The sequence below is a fragment of the Sapajus apella genome, unplaced genomic scaffold (assembly GCF_009761245.1).
Source record: "Sapajus apella isolate SASKATOON/1434 unplaced genomic scaffold, GSC_monkey_1.0 scaffold13, whole genome shotgun sequence".
Classification (NCBI taxonomy): domain Eukaryota; kingdom Metazoa; phylum Chordata; class Mammalia; order Primates; family Cebidae; genus Sapajus; species Sapajus apella.
This window is the reverse complement of record NW_022436953.1, coordinates 2,002,650-2,019,239: the sequence shown is the minus strand read 5'-3', so window position 1 is coordinate 2,019,239 and position 16,590 is coordinate 2,002,650. Positions and strand designations below refer to the sequence as shown.

The 16,590-nt window shown below is 46.3% G+C and overlaps 3 long non-coding RNA genes across 4 annotated transcripts; all 3 read left to right on the top strand.

Annotated features, from left to right (window-relative positions):
• The first annotated feature begins 1,188 nt into the window (after window positions 1-1,188).
• On the top strand, window positions 1,189-5,137 carry LOC116553760. 2 transcript variants are annotated; one of them, XR_004269898.1, is made up of 3 exons: window positions 1,189-1,300; window positions 3,150-3,230; window positions 4,408-5,137. It is a non-coding gene; the product is annotated as an uncharacterized LOC116553760 (long non-coding RNA). The 2 variants fall into 2 exon arrangements; XR_004269897.1 differs by lacking the exon at window positions 4,408-5,137 and having other exon boundaries at window positions 3,150-3,306.
• A 5,168-nt stretch (window positions 5,138-10,305) lies between these two features.
• On the top strand, window positions 10,306-12,504 carry LOC116553678. Its single transcript, XR_004269861.1, has 3 exons — window positions 10,306-10,759; window positions 10,856-11,386; window positions 12,275-12,504. It is a non-coding gene; the product is annotated as an uncharacterized LOC116553678 (long non-coding RNA).
• Window positions 12,505-12,843: 339 nt separating this feature from the next.
• LOC116553759 lies at window positions 12,844-16,356 on the top strand. Its single transcript, XR_004269896.1, has 2 exons — window positions 12,844-14,923; window positions 15,510-16,356. It is a non-coding gene; the product is annotated as an uncharacterized LOC116553759 (long non-coding RNA).
• Window positions 16,357-16,590: the final 234 nt, after the last annotated feature.

Genomic DNA, 16,590 nt, shown 5'->3' with positions numbered 1-16,590 from the left:
GAAACCATTGACTAATCCAGAATCATGAAGATTTTCTCTGTTGTCTTCTAAGAGTTTATACTTTTAGCTCTTAAAATAGGTCTTTGATACCCTTTAAGTTAATTCTTGTGTATGGTGTGAGATAAGAATCCAACTTTATTCTTTTCCATGAAAACACAATGTATTTTATAACCTAATCTCAGAAAGGACTTACCATTATTTCTGCCATATTCTATTGGCCACATAGGCCAAGTCTGTTATAATGAGGTTGAGAACCACATGTTTCTTTCTGATCATGAAGACCAAGAGGATAATCGGGCACCGTCTTAGAAGCTGGTTTCCATGCCACAGACTTTCAATATTCGTTAATCAGGGAAAGTTGATGATATTACCTTTACTGAATAACCACATGCGATTACAAATATTCCCTCAGCTCTAAGGGCTAGCTAATTTATTCCTCTATTAATGGTTTATGTTCTCGTGTGTTCTCGTAATAAGATCTATTATTTCTTGAGCAACAGCTTAGTTCCTAACACACAGCCAATTTTCCCATATGTTATTTTTAAGCCCCACTTATTGGATGTTAAAACAAGGAGTTTTAAATCTCCCATTTATTAATAAAAAAAACCACAGAAGAGGTTACATGACACATCCAACGTCATTCAGCCAGGAAGTGGTAGTCAAGTTCTAAATCCTTGGTTCATCAGACTTTAAAGTCTGCCTCTCCACCACCGACTGCTGTTCAACAGTCTCCTGAACATGCAGGTCCGGGCTGAGCCTCGCCTCCTTCTCTGCCCTCTCCATGCCACACAAAGCTAGCTGTTCTTAAAGTCAGCATCCTCAAAACACTCAGAAACATAGGCCATGGAGCCATCAGACTGTGAGATACACTAGACCAAGCTGCAGGATTTGGGCAGTGATCCCGGGAAGGCAGACAGGTCCAGTGGGATCTGTTGGATTCAGTTACCATTCTCGTAGCTTCAGCAGATTTCTTTTCCTTTTTTTTTTTTTTTTTTTTTTTTTGAGAAGTGTCGCTCTTGTTGCCCAGGCTGGGGTACAGTGGCGCGATCTCGGCTCACAGCAACCTCCGCCTCCCAAGTTCAAGTGATTCTCCTGCCTCGGCCTTCTAGGTAGCTGGGATTATATGCATGCACAAACATGCCCGACTAATTTTCTGTTTTTTCAGTAGAGACAGTTTCTCCATGTTGGCCAGGCTGGTCTCAAACTCCCGAACTCAGGTGATCTGCCGGCCTTGGCCTCCCAAAGTGCTTCGATTACAGATATGAGTGACCACACCCTGTCACTTCAGCAGATTTCTAAGGTATTGTACCAAACTTCAAAATATAACCCAAGTACATTTTATTTGCATTTTATAGTTTATTTTGAAGAGCTGAGCCCCTTAATGGTTATCCAAAATATTATTTCCTTTAAAAACACACTTTAAAATGTTTCACAGTATTAAATATGATTTTATTACATCTTAGAATCAGAATGCTTTCTAAAATTAAGGTATAATTTTATGACTCAATACTATCAGAAAATAAGCCTGGTTATACATTCAAAAATTACATTACTTAACACTTTTATGTGTACCCATTCCAAAAGGAAGTATAACACATCTGTCTCTCTACCCCCTGCCCACCCCTCTCAAATTTCAAGGAGGGTCAGAGACTACTTATGGGCATTAGAAACAAGAGTAATAGTTTTGGTCCTCAAAGAAATGTAAAACCATTTTCAAACATTAAATTTCTTGTACCTCTTGGGGAGGGTGAGATTTTGCAATCTGGGGCTTTTTCACTGTTTAAGCATTTCCCATTAAAAACAGCTGCTGTTTTCCTCCTTTACAACACACAGATGAAACCACACAGGCCAGGGGTTCTCCTTGTGCTGCAGTCATTTCCATGCACTTCCTGACCCCTGGGGACTTTATGTTTCTAGGGAGGGGAAACACATTGGAAACCTAATGCACCCAGCAAAGCTTCAGGCAGATACAGAAAAAGCAAATATGTTCATAAAAGTGTCTCATTTATTTTGCTGTATTTAGCCACTTCATGGTCTTCATGTGGCTGTCAAGTTCCCCCAGGTCACAGAAACAAGCATCTAGTGCCAGAGTGCTGCCTGCCGCTCCGGGGGGCCTTCTAACATGCAAGCACACAGGCACCTCTCATTTATACAGGCTCATTTGTGCAGCTGAAAGGCGGCAACTTGCCTAGACCACTGCAGCAGCTTCCCAGCTGGTCTTCCTGCCTCTGGTCCCTGCCTCTGCTCAGCCCCTACACCACAGACTGACCTTTCTGAAATGCCTACGCCTCTCTCCGGATATGGTTGGGCTCTCTATGTCCCCACCCAAATCTAACCTTGAATTGTAATAATCCTCACATGTCAAGGGCTGGGCCAGGGGAGATAACTGAATCATGGGGGCAGTTTCCCCCATGCTATTCTTGTTATAGTGAGTGAGGCTCACAAGATCTGATGGTTTTATAAGCATCTGGCATTTCCCTTGCTTGCACTCATTCTCTCTCCGGCCACCCCGTGAAGAGGTTCCTTCCCCCATTATTGTAAGTTGCCTGAGGCTTCCCCAGCCATGTGGAACTGTGAGCCAATTAAACCTCTTCTCCTTATAAATTACCAGTCTTGGGTACTTTTTATAGCAGCGTGAGAATGGACTAATACATCTCCCAAGCTTAAAATCACTGTAATGGAAAGAAGAGGGACAACCAGGCATTATGAACCTCTTGAAGCAGCATTGAAAAAAAAAACCAAACCTGAATATAATGACATCTGTAGCTCCAACTCCCAATTTATAGGAAACACACAGATAGAGGCACGTGTGAAATGACACCACGAGCTGCAGCTCACAAAATCCAGACTGCAGGAAATTCTACAGGACAAATGACAGAAACAATAGATGGAAAGGGACTCTATGGGTTAAAGGAGACTTAAAGAAAGCAAGGTATGAACTTTATATGGATTCCAAATCAAATTAACAAATCATTTTTTAAAAAGTAAAGAGACAATTAGGGAGATGTGAACATCTGACTGAATATTTGATGCTATTAAGGAAGTATTGTTAAACATTTTAGATGACTTAATGGTATTGTGGTTGTGTGCTTTTTAAAAAATCTCATATTTTAATTCAGAAACGTACTGAATATTTTCTTTGAGATTAGCAACAAATCGATCCTGAGGTGGTGGGGAGCGCTGAAGATGCAGCTGGAACAAGACCAGCCACAAATTGATCAGTATTGAAGGTGGAACACTGAGTCCATTACAGTATTACTTCTACTTTTGGTATGTTTGGAAATCTTTATAATAAATAACTTTTTTATGTTTTTGAAAAAAATATTTATTACATAATAAATAACTTTTTACATGAAAAAAAATATTCCAGTGGGTCCCCCATGGTCTATATCAGCACTGATGGCTCTGGATCTCGTCATGACCCTGAAGAAATATATAGACTCCCCTCTTTAAAAATACATTTGCACGCAGATATTTGCATATAATTTGAGGAGTCATGGACCCTGAAGTCCCTTAGACTTCTGGCCTTCTGGTTCAAGTGTTAACCAGCTCCCTCTGTAGCTTGGGCTGACCTCTCCAGGCTCTTCCTACCTGCCCATCATAGACCCTGCCCACACTGGCTCCTCCATGCCTCTTCTCATGAGGTTCCCTTGATCTGAATACGGTTTCCTAAGGCCCATGCCAAATCTCACCTTCCTTCCAGCCAGCCACACACCCACTGCCCTGACCCCAACCCAGGAATAAATTATCCCAGCCCTCTTGCCCTCTAGCCCCCCGGTGTATCCCACCTTATAGTGAAAGCCAGAGCCCACAGGTTTGCTTCTGTTACATCATGATCTCCCTGTGGGGCCAATTCACCATTTTCTTTACTGTGCTGAGCCCAGAGCTTTGTCCACAGCCAATAAATGAGGGTTAAAATGAATTCAACGGGAAATTTAAAGCCTCAGGGTCCAAGGACAGCTAATGGGATCTCACAGCTCAAATACCAACATTACCAATATGTCAGAGCAAGGGAACAAAATGCTGAGCTCACCACAGCTAGGTCTTTGATCATATTTGTCAGATGAGGAGTCTGTGCCCTGGGACTTGTGGAGGTCGAAGTGGAGTCTCTGGTTGGTGACTGACAGCCTCACACATGGGGACTCTATCCTTGACCTCATCCAAAAGGCAGAGGCTGCCAAAGGTAGAGGACCATTTGACTCACCATTTGGTGTTTTTTATTCTCTCCCTTGACAGCACCGGAGAATGTGTGGGGCGAGGTTAGGGGATGCTCTTGAGCAAATCACACTGAAGATGGGTGTTGCCCACATCCCCCCACCACACCCCACCCGTGACTTCTCCTTCCCTCACCCCTTCTGTACTCCTGGGCTGCAAACGTTCCCTAATTAAGCCCCATTCACCCCTCAGTGTAAATTAGTGCAGTCCACTAGGCCGAGGCAAGATGGAAGACTTTGGACATCAGGAGGCAGCCAAGGCTTCTGGGACTGCAAAAACAGAATGCAGGAAAAGAATTCCTAAAGGAAAGGCTCAACCAGAACAGATGGGCCAAGATGAAGTCCAGGACAATCCAACTGGCTGGAACCAGGAAAGAAGCCACCAGGATCGAGAGGAGAGTGTGCAGGGCCTGTCAGGAAGAGACAGGGTCGATGCAGGTGAGTCCCAGGGGCTGCTAAGTTCTCCCCCACCCTGCCACTCACCACGACTCTGGCCTGGCACTTGGCATTTCTTCTTAATGTGTTTGGCATTTCCTGTGTTTTAAAAGGCATTCTTGGGCTTGACAAGATGAGAGAGAAATAAAGGGATAAATCTCAGACCTGCTTTCTTTGAGCTTGCATTGACATCTAAATGACAATGGTAGCGACAGTCTGCGCAACCACAAATGAAGCTTCTATCTGCTTCCTTCCAGACACCTTGGCTTTCCCTCACTGCAAGGGAAAGGAAACTGTTTCTTGAGGGCAGTACTAGGGTAACCCTGGCCACTCCACCTTCTCTCTAAGGTGGTCTTTATCATCCTCCGTAGGAGGTCGTGTCATTCCCATTTTATAGTTGAAACAGATTCAGCAAGTACACTCAGAGCAGATAAGTCCTTGTCCAAGGACTCGTGGTCAGCCACTGTCACTTTTCACTTGTGACTGATTTCTTTTTTTTTTTTTTTTTTTTTTTTTTGAGACGGGGTCTCACTGATGTTACCCAGGCTGGAGTGCAATGGCGCGATCTCGGCTCACCGCAACCTCCGCCTCCTGGGTTCAGGCAATTCTCCTGCCTTAGCCTCCTGAGTAGCTAGGATTACAGGCACACACCACCATGCCCAGTTAATTTTTTTGTATTTTTAGTAGAGTCGGGGTTTCACCATGTTGACCAGGTTGGTCTCGATCTCTTGACCTCGTGATCCACCCGCCTCGGCCTCCCAAAGTGCTGGGATTACAGGCTTGAGCCACCGCGCCCGGCCAGTGACTGATTTCTTTGAGGCAATGAGGCTCTAGTCTTGTTCAGATGCTATATTTGTGCCTTGAGTCATTCTGTCAGCTCCCTCCACTAACAGTAATGCCATTCCAACACCAGCCCTGGTGTCAAATAAAAGTCCTTGCAGATATAAGATGGTATGGACAGAGGAACTGGGTTTTCCAGCTGTAAGGGATGCAGACAGGGAAACTGACCCCAGCAGGTGAGTGTGGGTTGACACCCACCACTGCCAGCGTGGCCAGCCTTCGCTCTCTCTCCGCCTCTCTTCCTTTATGAATGACAAGTCCATTGCCAGCAGAAAATTCTTCAATGAACATACACATTCTGGAAGTGGGGGTCCCCTTCCAGGGCTTCTGTGTCCCTGGGCAATGTTTCTGCTTTAAATTCCCCATTTCCCCTTCCATCAACAGCCTCTTAACGAGGGACCCCCAAATCGTGTACCAGTTTTAGTCACACCCACGTTTGCTGACAAATCTGGAAATTGCTCTTATTAAGCTCTCATTATCTCACTAGTGATGTGGTTGTGACTTGCCCTGTTTTGTCCTTCAGAGCTGCTGTGCCATCCACTCCCTCCTTCCTACAGCCTGATGAAGGAAGGACTTGTAGTCCCTCCTCCTCCCTTTCTTGTTTGTAGAACTGTAGTTCTCTATTTATTCTTTCATTTCTTCTTTAATCACAGGTTCCCGCATTCATACTTTCCATTTTTCTTTTTTGTGCGTTGAAGACTTCTTGGGCATCTCCTCCGTTTCCTGAACCTGTTCTGTCCAGAGCTCATGTCTGTGCATATTTTCACAATTACTTCCTTTGTTGATTTTAATTCCTGTACAGCAATTCCAGCCACCTAGGTAAATGGAAGACTGTAGATGACCCACCTCCCTAGCCTCCTTACTCCTTCCCTCTCCAGGAAAATGCTCCCAGACTCTAAAACCTCTGCCTCTTCACGTAACATAACAGCAACATTCAGTAACATTCCAGAGGTGCGGTTCCACATTCAAAGCCTGTTCACCATTCTAAGTGCTCCTCAGCAACTCCAGAAAGAGATTTTATCCTTCCATCCCTATTTCACAGCAAGGGAAACAGGCTCAGAGACTCCCGAGGTTTCCCCACTGGTGAGAGGCACTGGGAGAAGCATGCAGCATGTGTCTGCAATTCAGAAGCGTCCGCTCCTTTCATTTCATTGGTCTTTACCAGCAAAAGCCCCAGATGTGCAAGATGCAGTCTTCTCCACAAAGACCCAGCTGCAGACACGGGTGGATCTTCCAAACTGAATTCCCAAAAAACATTGTCCGTGCACACCGCCACCGTCAGGTCTGGGAGTACGTCTGTCTCCACGTGCTCGCCAAAATTGGAAGGGTAGGGTTTGGGCCACCTGTTTGTTATTCCTGCAAAGGAAAGATGGTATCTGCTTTTCTTCTTCCTGAGGTCCTGGGCTTCAGGTCTTCTTTTCCTTATGGAAGACAACTGATGAGGAAAGAAAGGAGTTAGAGCTTCTCCATATGCTTGTCTGCGATCAAAGTTTCCCTCTTGGATCAGGGGGTCCTCTGGCAGCTGGTTTAAGGATGCTCCCCCAATCCTCCAACCTGATCAAAATCCTGAGGCATCTTCTCTGCAGACCGCAGCAGCCCCTGCATTTCACAATATGCCACAGATAGGATCTACTTTTCCTTTATGAGCATTTAAAAATACTCCCTATCAGGTTCACATGGAGGTCTCTTCCATGCTGTAACTCACACATGCACGCCTTGGTAACCGGGGCCTGCTGTTCACCTCCCCTCTCTTCCTGGGCTTAGACATGTCCCTTGAATGCCTCCACCCCCTGGAATCTCTCCCTGGTTCTTATCACTGAGCCTCTGGAGCTTGTCAAAGTTTAAAACCATCCACACTTGATGCTTTCCTTCTTGGTTTGGACAGACACCGAACATTTTCTCATCCTTGCTGGAACAGAATTCCATAGCTTGAGCCATCACATCTTTCAGGACAGGACTTTTGCCTGGGCTCATACTCACAAGCTTGGCACGTCGCCACAATCCACACTCTGCGGGCACCAGCAAAACCTCAGGCGTGCGGGACCTGTGGAGAGCCCTTGCTCACACAGCGGGGACACCCTTTAATACAAGATTCCCCCTGCACAGCCATTCCTCTTGCTTTGATCTTGCCGGAGAAGTCAGGATGTGCTAAGCATGTATCTTCCTGGGGGTGGGGCGGGGGTGGTGGAGCTGCCTGGGGCAGGGAGGCACCAGGGAATTCCCAGGGGAATGTAGCTCTGGGGCAGTCTCCAGCAGAGCCAGAGTGAAGGCTGATGCCTCGAGAGTCTGCGAGACGGTAATGAACCTGAAGACCGGGGCAGCCGTGAAAGTGCAGCAGGGTCTGCTGTCAGCTCCCTGCAGTCATACAGCAGAGCAATAAAGGGAATGAAGTCTCCAAACAATGCTAACCCTACCACGGCTATTCCCACCACACCTCCTTTTTCACCTTCCTGGTCTTTTTTTTTCAATCTTGAAATAATGATAGGTTCATACGAAGTTGCCCAGTGGTTAAGCAAATAACCGTCACACAAAATCAGAGCCCGGAATTGGACACCAGGTCAGTGTGTGTGTAGCTCTATGCCATTTCCTCTCATGCGCAGATTTGTGTAATCATTACTGCACTCAAGATACAGAACTATCTCATCACTACAAGGAATATAGCTACTCTTTTTATTGGATCCTAGAAGTATTCCAGGTACCATGCTAGGCATGATTTTGTTTCTTCCTATAACACCCTAGGAAATAGCGTCTCTAATTATCTTCATTTCACACATCAGAAGACTGAGGCTTTGGGTGGTCACGTTTCTCACCCACATTCTCATGGGTAGCAAGAGCAGAGGACTCAAGCTGGTGTCTTAGCATCTCCATGACATAGCCAAGCACCATGTACCTGCTCTGCACATGGGTCTGGAGGACCCTTTTAGTCTAGGTTTGTTGGGTATCAAGCTGGGCCGGACCCTTCGAGAAGAATATCATCCTCACATCTGTCTTATCTGATTTCATCAACAAACTGGTTCATGTTAACAAAGCTTTAGCGTGGAAAGTGGTTTGCGGCGGATAATTGCACACAGCATCATTTAAGGAGAAGATGAGCATCAACCCTAAACAAGAGAATGAATTTGTAAGAAGATCAAGCAAGAAGAATGTTTTCTCCAGGATAGCAAAAAAGGGCGGGCTTAACCAGAGTTGTGAGTCAGGGGCTTAAACAGCAAATGGGTGAGTGTAAGAGCCACACAGCATGAGATTTGGAAGGAAACCAAAGCACTCAGCAGGTGTGCTCTGGAAGGAGCTGCAGACACTCCCAGCTCCCGCAAGCCTCCATCCCCTTCCCACCACCACAGCAATGATGTTGTACAGAGAACAACGTTGGGGTACCTGCCTCGATTCCCATCTCCATTACTTCATTCTGAAGAAGAACTTTCCATTTGCCATGGCACTTGTTTCAGAGATACTAAAACTGGAGGCTGTGTTTCATGCCTTCTAGTTCTAACCAGCCCAAACTGAAAAAGGACAAGGAACTATTAGCTACCCCAGCATGCTGACCTAAAGAAAGACTCCCCTGCAGAGTGAAAAGGGGGATTTGTCATTATGCATCATGAGCAGGCTAAGTATAGGCTTAAGATTCATAGCATGAACCTAGGGATTGCATTCTTCCCTACCCAGGCTCTATGTGCAACCCTTAATCAGCATAATGATAAGAAAATTCTCCCTTCTTCCCTCCTTCCCTCCCTCCCTCTCTTTCTCCCTTTCTCCCTTCCACCTTTCTCCCTTTCTCTTTCTTTCTCTCTCTCTCCCCCTCTCTTTCTCCTTCTTTCTTTCCTTTTCTTTCTTTCCTTCCTTCCTTCCTTCCTTTTTTCTCTTTCTTCTTTCTTTCATTAGACTGGGTCTCACTCTGTCACCCAGGCTGGAGTGCAGTCGTATTATCTGCAGCCTCAACCTCCTGGGCTCTAGCAATCCTCCCTCCTCAGCCTCCCAAGTAGCTGGGACCACAGGCATGTGCCACCACCCCTGGCTAATTTGTAAAAAATTTTTCATAGAGATGGGCTTTCACCATATTGCCCCAGTTTGTCTCAAACTCCTGGGCTCAAGTGATCTTCTGGCCTTGGCCTCCCAAAGTGCTGGGATTACAGGTGTGAGCCTCTGTGTTCTGGCAAAACTTCCCTTTCTAGAACATGAGATCCCCTAGTCTCTGTGGCCCTATAGCTGCTCGGTGAACATTCCCTTGTGTGGGTCCTCTCGCAAAGCAAGCAGATGGTCTCAGCTCTCTATTGATCACTACTGTGGGCTTTGTCTTTCTTTAACAATTTCTTTCTCTCTGAATCAGGAACTCTCCTCAGAATCCGTGTGAGAGGATGCCATTTATTACCACAATCATTTCCAGTGTTCTCCACCTTTCTCTTCTTCACAGCATGACTTCTTTACTTTACCTTCAAAACAAATTAGTTGTAACACATCACACCTGATCACGACCCTGAGGTTGAGAACCAGCCCACGTGGGTTTTTTCTGCAAGATGCAACATATTTTTTAAAAGTCAAACGCAAGTCTGTTTGGCTGGGCGTGGTGGCTCACGCCGGTAATCCCAGCTCTTTGGGAGGCTGAGGTGGGTGGGTCATTTGAGGTCAGGCGTTTGAGACCAGCCTGGCCAACATGGTAAAATCCCCCCTCTACTAAAAATACAAAAATTAGCCAGGCCTGGTGATGGGTGCCTGTAGTCCCAGCTACTCAGGAGGCTGAGGCAGGAGAATAACTTGAACTCAGGAGGCTGAGGCAGGAAAATCGCTGAGATTGCACCACTGCACTCCAGCCTGGGTAACAGAGCAAGACTCTGTCTCAAAAAAAATAAAAAATACAAAAAGTCAAACGCAAGTGTGTTTGAAACTCTAGCAAGGATTGTGGTCAGGATCTCTGGTGCAGTCAGTGTAGCTGTTGGCAGAAAATCACTAATTTTGAAATGTCTCAAAGCGGTTTCCACTTGTCGAGCAAGCTAACTGCTGTTTAGTGAGATGGGGCTTTTGGAAGTGGCTTGATGTGGCCATTCACGCAGCCATAACTTACACATAACTTCTCTCTTTTTTTATGGCTGCAACATTTTATGGTTACATGTTAATCACATTTTCTACTTCCTTCTCCCCTAAGCTCAGCGCAGGCAGTGATGTTGAAGAGCCTCCTCTCAGCACGAAGTGAGGATGCCTGCATTCTTAGTTGATGGCAGCCTGCAGACTTGGAAGCGTTCCCTTCGGTTATCCTAGAGAATGTGGGCTTGTTTGAGGTCAGAATGCGGGAAGTGTATGTACAGGCCCGACCTGCTGGGTCCCTGGGGAGCCATATTTCAACAGCAAGAAAAATGTATCGTTCTTTCTCTTAGTTTCAAGTCCAGATGTGCACACTCTGAGGAGGCAGCATGCTGAGATGTGCTCGAGGTGAACATTCAGGGCAGCTGCTCTTCAGAAGCAAGGCTTGTAATGTGGCCCCAAGTACACTCTCCTGCTGTTGGTCTGGAATCGACATTGCCGGTCCAGATGTTTTGAGAGAAGCTGTAAATCTCTGGCTGCCTCTGATTTGATCTAATGAGGGGGCATGACTCTTGGGACCAGTGGGCGGGATGACTCCTCGGTGGGGTACCTCCAGCCGTCCTTCAGGGGTGGCCTCAGGGTGTGAGTTATGGTCCCAGAGGACTCATCATTACTTGAAAGTTTTGCAGATGGAATTGTTACCTGTGTCGGCAGATCTCAGGAGGGCAGGAGGACTTAAATGTTCCAACAGACTGGTTGATTCTTGTAGCTGTGATCCCAAAATTCTGTGGAGAAAAGCACAGGGAGCTCTGGGATGTGAATCCTGGTGATCCGGGAGAGGCTGGTGTTGCTGAGAGACGAATGATCTTCTACCAGCCCAGAAGGTTGATAAGCAAATGGGGACTTCAATCCGCTGTCCAGAGGAGGCAGCCTCGAAGTGGGCAGGCTGCTGTTGTTTTATCAGGTGATCACATGCACAGGCAGTCACAACGAGAAATGTTCTAGTCTCAAGATGTAGATATTTTTCTTTAAATCTAACTTTTTCCAAGTGTTTTACTGTGCCCCAGATACCCACACACAGACTTCTCACTTGATCCTCATAATAGCTCTTTGCAATAGATGTTATGATGCACATTTTACCAATGACCACACTGAGGCTCAGAGAGAAAAATAACTCGCCCAAGGCCCCTCAGCTTGCAAGTGGCAGAATAAGCATCCAAATCATGCTTCCTCCTTGAAATTTCTTTACCAAGAGGGCATCTTACTCAGCTCAGGCTGTTATAACAAAATTCCACAGTCCAGTCAGCTTAAACAACAGGAATTTATTTTCTCACAGTTTTGGGAGCTTGAAGTCCAAGATTTAGATGTTGGTCCATTTGGTTTCTAGGGAGGACTCTGTCCCTGGCTTGTGGACAGCCGCCTTCTTGCCATGCCCTCACATGGCCTTCCTTCTGTGACAGACAGGGGAGAGACACAGCACAAGCACAGCCTGGTGTCTCTTCTTGTAAGGACACTAATCCTATCCACTCAGGGCCACACCCTTGTGACCTTGTTTAGCCTTAATTACTTCCTTAGGGGCCCTGTCTCAAAGTACAGCCACACTGAGGGTAGGGCTTCAACATATGAATTTGGGGGTGCTGGGAGACACTAACATTCAGCCCATAACAATGGGATGCCACGTCCTGTTCCACATGGTATGTAGAGGTCATCCACAAAGAGCCCCAGGATCCAGTTCAGCACGGAGTAAACAGTGGTCTTCCTTCCACCAAGAGAGAATGCCTGGCTGAGGATGAGACGATGGGAGCTGAGGCCATGTGTCCCAGTGAGGGGTATAGTCTGGCTGGAGAAGGAGCATGCAAGTCATGAGTTGTTCTGAGATGGGTGTGGGTGGTGTCTGATGCTCTTTATCAAAGGTCTTGGGTTGAGAATGAAAAGGATTCTCAAGGAAGGGAAGTGGCAGAGATCCCAGATCATTCCTCTCTTCTCCCTTCCCTCTTCCTTTTCTCTTTTTTTTTTTTTTAATTTTTTTTTTTTTTGAGACGGAGTTTCGCTGTTGTTGCCCAGGCTGGAGTGCAATGGCACGATCTCGGCTCACCGCAACCTCCGCCTCCTGGGTTCAAGCAATTCTCCTGCCTCAGCCTCCCGAGTAGCTGGGACTACAGGCACGCACCATCATGCCCAGCTAATTTTTGTATTTTTAGTAGAGACGAGGTTTCACCTTGTTGACCAGGATGGTCTCGATTTCTTGACCTCGTGATCCACCCGCCTCAGCCTCCCAAAGTGCTGGGATTATAGGCGTGAGCCACCGCGCCCGGCCCTTCCCTTTCTCTTAATTAATTAATTAGTTGATTAATTAGTAAATCGATTAATTGGTTAATTAACTTATTTTGAACTTTGCCTCTGGAACCCTGCAGATTAGAATGAACTAGGGTCATGGAGGCCCTATTATACCTTATTTACTACCATAGTTCCTCAGTTTAGCTACAACATTAGTGCCACAATTCATCCAGCCTCTTCTTGAATATCTCCTCTGTCTAGAACCTCACCACCTCCTGAGCCAGCCATTCTATTTTCAAGTGTCTTTAACTGAAACAAGCCCCATCTCTCCATAGGTCCTTGTTCTACACTCTGGGGCAATACAAAAGGAGTCAGCTTTTTAGAAGACAGAACAAATCTCTTCCTATTCAATATCTGATCTTATCTGATCTTCACACTCAGTGTTTCCTTCCATTTTTCAATCTCCAAGATGACCTGGTCACTTTCTAAGATATATTCCATTTCTACACCAGCAGCAAATTCTGGTTAAAAAAGCTTGCATTCCCCAGAATTAAGTCTGTTGTAACTGTTCCCTATATTGTGTTCTTCTGAGCCATAAGGCCGCCACTCATCCCTCAAAAACCGCTTAATGATATTTTCTTTGTTCCAATCCCCCCAAGGGACAAGGAACATAGCTCTGAGTGAGATGGATAGAATTCCTGACTTCAGAGGGTTTACAGTCTAGTGGGGGAGGCAGGGAAGACAGGCAAACAAAGAAGACTGCCAGGTAGGAAATGCCATGAAGTAATCACATTTTCTTTCACAATCAGACTACACTTCTAAAGTCTAGTGAGCACTTATTTTCAGCGAGGCACTTTGCTAATTATGAAACAAATAGTTTTGTCTACAAGTATAGCTTTCTTAAAAAACAAAAGCAGTTTCATAGGGCTTATGTTCTCTGATCCTCACGAGAACCTTGTAAAGTAAATAGGATGGACATTATTTTGATTATTTACCCCACTTTGCAAATGAGGAAACTGCGACTTATTTTAGCAGCAATGCAGCCAGTGAATGTGCAGGAACCCAGCCTCTGACACCAGCCGCTCTCCACGCGCCTCACTGCCACACCTTGACGAGCTTGCTGATGGCTTGCCCTCGTTTCCCAAGCCAGCTCTGGTTTGGTCGTTAGCAGTATTGTCTGCCCGTTTTTAACAAATGTATGCATTCATATATTTATGTGGTGGTTTTGGTGGTTTGGAAAACAGATCTTACATCTCAGCCTTTGTAGGGAGGATGCTGGCACAGGGAGCCAGGAAGAGGCTGGCCAGCACCCAGAGGCCCTGCCGCACAGCAGGGGGAGGCTTCCACATCAGGAAGTGCAGACTGAGACAACTGGGGAGGTCAAGTGGCCCCTCGGTCAATAGCCGGGACTTGGGGTCGGGTCATGGCAACAGCTGTAGGAAACAACCATGCTGGGGCAGCGGGTCCTGGGGCTTTGGGGGAAGCAGAACGTGGCGCCTCCCAACCATGGAGGAGGAGAAGGAGGAGGCGGCAGTGTTTGAAAGTCTGCTAAATGAGGGGCAAAAAATGCTTCTGCCTCCATCACCCAACACCTCCCCTGGCAGCTGTGCCCTTGAAGGACTCTCAGGCCCTCTTTCTACCACTTGTTCAAGAAGGCACAATCCCAAAAAGAATGCACCCATCTTTCTTCAAGTTTCTCACTATTAGTCTTTTTTTGAGTAACCTACACAGGACATGTTTAATTCATCTCCTGATTGGTTCGTTGGTCACTCTGCTGTGGAACCTCTTCATGACATACCTGCATTGGACATACATCAATGCCTCATGTTTGCAGGAACTGTTCAGTTACCTAGACCAGGGCCAAATAGCGGAGCCCTGGGATTTGACACTGAGATGGTTCAGGGCTCTGCCAAAGACACCAGCTAAGACAGAGGCGTAGTGGGAAGCAGGCTCTCTACAAGGAACCAAATAGATGTGAAGGAGACTAACTTTGTGAGGGAAGGTAAGAAGAAGCGGCGTGACAGACAGGAGCAGAGGCTTTCCATTTTCCCTCCCACCTTCGCCAGCCGGATCCGGACCCTGCAGAAGGTCGTCTTTTCCACAGTAGCCTGGTCCTAGTAGCAGATTCAAGGCTCTGAGCTGTGGTAAGTATTATTAGGGTCTGGGGGCAACTGAATGAGCATCCCCACTGTGCACTCAACAGTTAGGCCATATTGGTCTACGGTGAGCAGCATGAGTATCCTCAAAATGACATGTGTCGGGAAAGTAAAATGAAAACCGGGGAGTAAAAAGCAAAATAAAAATATAAACTAGGGATCCAAGTCAAAGAACCTGTGATTGGTGGGATGGCCTTTGGTGTGCTATTTTTTTTTTTCTTTTGAGATGGAGTCTTGCTCTGTTGCCCAGGCTGGAGTGCAATTGTGTGATCTCAGCTCACAGCATCTTCTGCCTCCCAGGTTCAAACAATTCTCCTGCCTCAGCCTCTCAAGTAGCTGGATTACAGGCAGGCACCACCATATATGGCTAGTTTTTGTATTTTAAGTAGAGACAGGGCTTCACCATGTTGGCCAGGCTGGTCTCAAACTCCTGACTTCAGGTGATCCACCCACCTCAGCCTCCCAAAGTGCTGGAATTATAGGTGTGAGTCACCACACCCAGCCTGATGTGCTCTTTAATTAGCCCTGGGAAACTTTCATTAGCCTTCTGAGCCTATTTCATTGTCTGCGACAGGACAGGGATGAGCCAAGTGAACCCCAAGATCCCATCAAGCTTGAAGACCCCGGGTTCCTGGGAATAAACCTTCAAGAGGAACACGAGAACAGAGAAGACATGCAAAAAATTATTTAAAGATAGGAGATGTTTCCAAATGTTGCAAATGTGCCTTCTATTTCCATTTCCATTTCCATTTCCAAGTTTACAGTGTTTTTTCAAAGATTAGTTCCCTTGTTAAATCCCCACAGTGACTATGAGCCCCCTGGTCTTACGGAGACGGAGGTGATGTGGCTCCATGGAGCTAAGAGAGTTGTCCAAGGTGGCATCCAGCGTGAATGAAGATGCGAACCCAGGATGAGGGCTTGGTCACCCTTGTTCACCACCTTGGCCTTGAACTCATCACATCATCCCACTTTGCTCTCCACTCCTTCATCCGTTCCTCATCTCATGGTCTCTGAACCTCTTACCTTGACTCCTGCCTACAGCACATATTCATCCCTGTCCGTGAGAGACTGGAATTGTTCTCCTTTTACCCCCTCTGGGCTCCCTTCCCCCACCACAATCTGTACTCAGCCTAGGGTCGCCTTTGTGGTTGTTGACCCAGGTAATATTCAACTCAGGCCCTGAGACTTGGCCTGGCACTGGCCGATGTGACCAGTATCCACGAGAAAGGAATTCAGCAATCGCCGCACAGAAGAATTATGCACACAAAGCAAGAGGGTCTTTCTGCCACATCTCTGAACAGGAAAATCAATTCAAAAAATATTTATTGGCACTTACTCTGTGCAAGGCATAGTCTGTATATTAAAAAGAGAAATGGTATGGCCTTGAGGTGGTGGAGAAAATAAAAACATGGTTCAACCAATTTGTAAACGTCTGAGAGACTCCAGGGAACAAGGTAGGTTCCATAAAATACTTGTCCAATCAGACTAATATCTCTATTTATTCCACAATAAGAATAATGACATCTGGAGGGATATGTCACCCCTTTGGACAGCAGTATGACTTGTCTTCCAAAATCCAAACAATGAGCTGTATCCAGAGGTGGCACTGTGCCCAAGGGAGTGAGTGGGGGGACCAGAAAGCAGAGGGGGGGAGG